The sequence below is a fragment of the Doryrhamphus excisus genome, unplaced genomic scaffold (assembly GCF_030265055.1).
Source record: "Doryrhamphus excisus isolate RoL2022-K1 unplaced genomic scaffold, RoL_Dexc_1.0 HiC_scaffold_32, whole genome shotgun sequence".
NCBI classification, from domain to species: domain Eukaryota; kingdom Metazoa; phylum Chordata; class Actinopteri; order Syngnathiformes; family Syngnathidae; genus Doryrhamphus; species Doryrhamphus excisus.
This window is the reverse complement of record NW_026652247.1, coordinates 75,001-77,500: the sequence shown is the minus strand read 5'-3', so window position 1 is coordinate 77,500 and position 2,500 is coordinate 75,001.

Below are 2,500 nucleotides of genomic sequence, written 5' to 3'. Positions count from 1 at the left end.
CCCAGCGTGTCAAGAAAAGAGAAAAAAAAAATGACAAAGTCCCAACGGGGAGAGTTTAAAAGTGTATCCGGCGGGCCTGGAGGCCCGAGGCGGCCCGGAGGGGCGACCAAATGCCGCTGCGAGCTCCAGTAGAGTACCCAGCGTGTCAAGAAAAGAGAAAAAAAAAATGACAAAGTCCCAACGGGGCCAGTTTAAAAGTGTATCCGGCGGGCCTGGAGCCACGAGGCGGCCTTAAAGTGCTGGGAAATGCGACGTGGAGTGGCGCTGTCCAGCCTTTAAAAGTGTATCCGACAGGCCTGCAGCCCCGAGGCGGCTTTAAATTGCTGGGAATTGCGACGTGGAGTGGCGCTGCGACGTGGAGTGTCGCTGTCCAGCCTTCGGTGCTGAACCGCAAGCCCGCCGAGCGAATGAACACGACGCACGGACGGCCGGTGGCACGTCATAGAGCGGTTTAAAATACAAGAGGGACGGCCGGAAGCCCCTCCGGCCCCGCTGTAAAGTGTGTGAAAACGAGGGCGGGACCCCCGGCGCCCTAAAGCGGCTCGGCGTTGCGAGGAGAGCCGCTGCAAAGTGTGTGAATTTCACGCGGGAGGCTGGCGGCTCGCTGCCCGCTTTGCCCGGCTTTGAAACACGCCGCAAAGTGTATTAAATGAGGGCGGGAGGAAGGCCGCTCGCTGCCCGCGCTGCCCTGCTTTGAAACACGCCGCAAAGTGTATTAAATGAGGGCGGGAGGAAGGCCGCTCGCTGCCCGCGCTGCCCTGCTTTGAAACACGCCGCAAAGTGTATTAAATGAGGGCGGGAGGAAGGCCGCTCGCTGCCCGCGCTGCCCTGCTTTGAAACACGCCGCAAAGTGTATTAAATGAGGGCGGGAGGAAGGCCGCTCGCTGCCCGCGCTGCCCTGCTTTGAAACACGCCGCAAAGTGTATTAAATGAGGGCGGGAGGAAGGCCGCTCGCTGCCCGCGCTGCCCTGCTTTGAAACACGCCGCAAAGTGTATTAAATGAGGGCGGGAGGAAGGCCGCTCGCTGCCCGCGCTGCCCTGCTTTGAAACACGCCGCAAAGTGTATTAAATGAGGGCGGGAGGAAGGCCGCTCGCTCGGTCGGGGGGGGGGGGTGTTTGAAAATATGACAGAGTGTCAAATGAATGGCGGTCAATGGGGGAAAAATGTTTGAAAATATGACAGAGTGTCAAATGAATGGCGGTCAATGGGGGAAAAATGTTTGAAAATATGACAGAGTGTCAAATGAATGGCGGTCAATGGGGGAAAAATGTTTGAAAATATGACAGAGTGTCAAATGAATGGCGGTCAATGGGGGAAAAATGTTTGAAAATATGACAGAGTGTCAAATGAATGGCGGTCAATGAGTGTTTTGGTCAACCAGGGATTTTTGCTTAGACGGGAGAAGGTAAAACAGCCGACAGGGGGGGGGGGGGGATACCTTACCTTCTCCCGTCTATGCGAAATTCCCTGGTTCACCAAAACACCTCATGCACGATTTGAGAAACCGACTTTTTAGAAACCTTGACTACCAGGGTTTAGACCGAGGAAACGTGCGTTTTGAGGCCGATTTTGACGCACTGAAACACGGACTGATGCCGGCGAGGGCCGCTCCTCTGGTTCTTTTTTTTTTTTTTTTTTTTTTTGCCCCCGAGTGAGAACTTTTTCCAAGTTCTCCTCCGCAGCTCACGCCCAGGCTGCGCGTATGATGTGTCCGACAGGCGAGCGCCTTCACCGGCCTCGCGCGGCGGCCTCGCCCCGCCCCTCCACGCCGGTTCTCCCGCTTGACAGCCGAGAGGGCGGCTGTTCATATGATGTGTTCGACAAGCGAGCGCCTTCACCGGCCTCGCGCGGCGGCTTCGCCCGGCCCCTCCGCGCCGGTTCTCCCGCTCCACAGCCGAGAGGGCGGCTGTCGGTATGATGTGTTCGACGAGCGAGCGCCTTCACCGGCCTCGCGCGGGGCGTGAGACCGGAAAGACAGACCGTGGTGAGAATGGAGAAGACAGACCGTGGTGAGAATGGAAAAGACAGACCGTCGTGAGAACCTCCAAGACAGACCGTCGTGAGAACCTCCGAGACAGACCGTCGTGGGACCGGAGCGACAGACCGTCGAGAGAACTGACCGATTGGCAAACCTGACCCGCCACGGGGGGCCCCCGCCGGCCGGCGCTCGCGCCGGTGTTCGGGCGGACGGTTCCCCCGACCTGCGGCTTGGCCTCGATGGGCGAGGGCGGACACGCGGCGTGAGCCTCGATCGGCCAGGCAACCCCCCCGGGGGCCCCCTGGTCGGCGTCGCGGTCCCCCCGCCCGACCCGATTGAAGCGAGATCGAGACGACCCGTCTGACCCGGCCGTCCTCCAACGGCGCCCCGCCGGTTCGGCCCCCAGCGTCCCCGCCGTCTCCCCCGGACCGTGGTCCGGGGCCCGGGCGGGGCTCAGCCGGGGCGCAGCGACGCGCGGCCGGCTGCCCGGAAGCACGTTTTCTTCGAAGCCCAGGCAACCG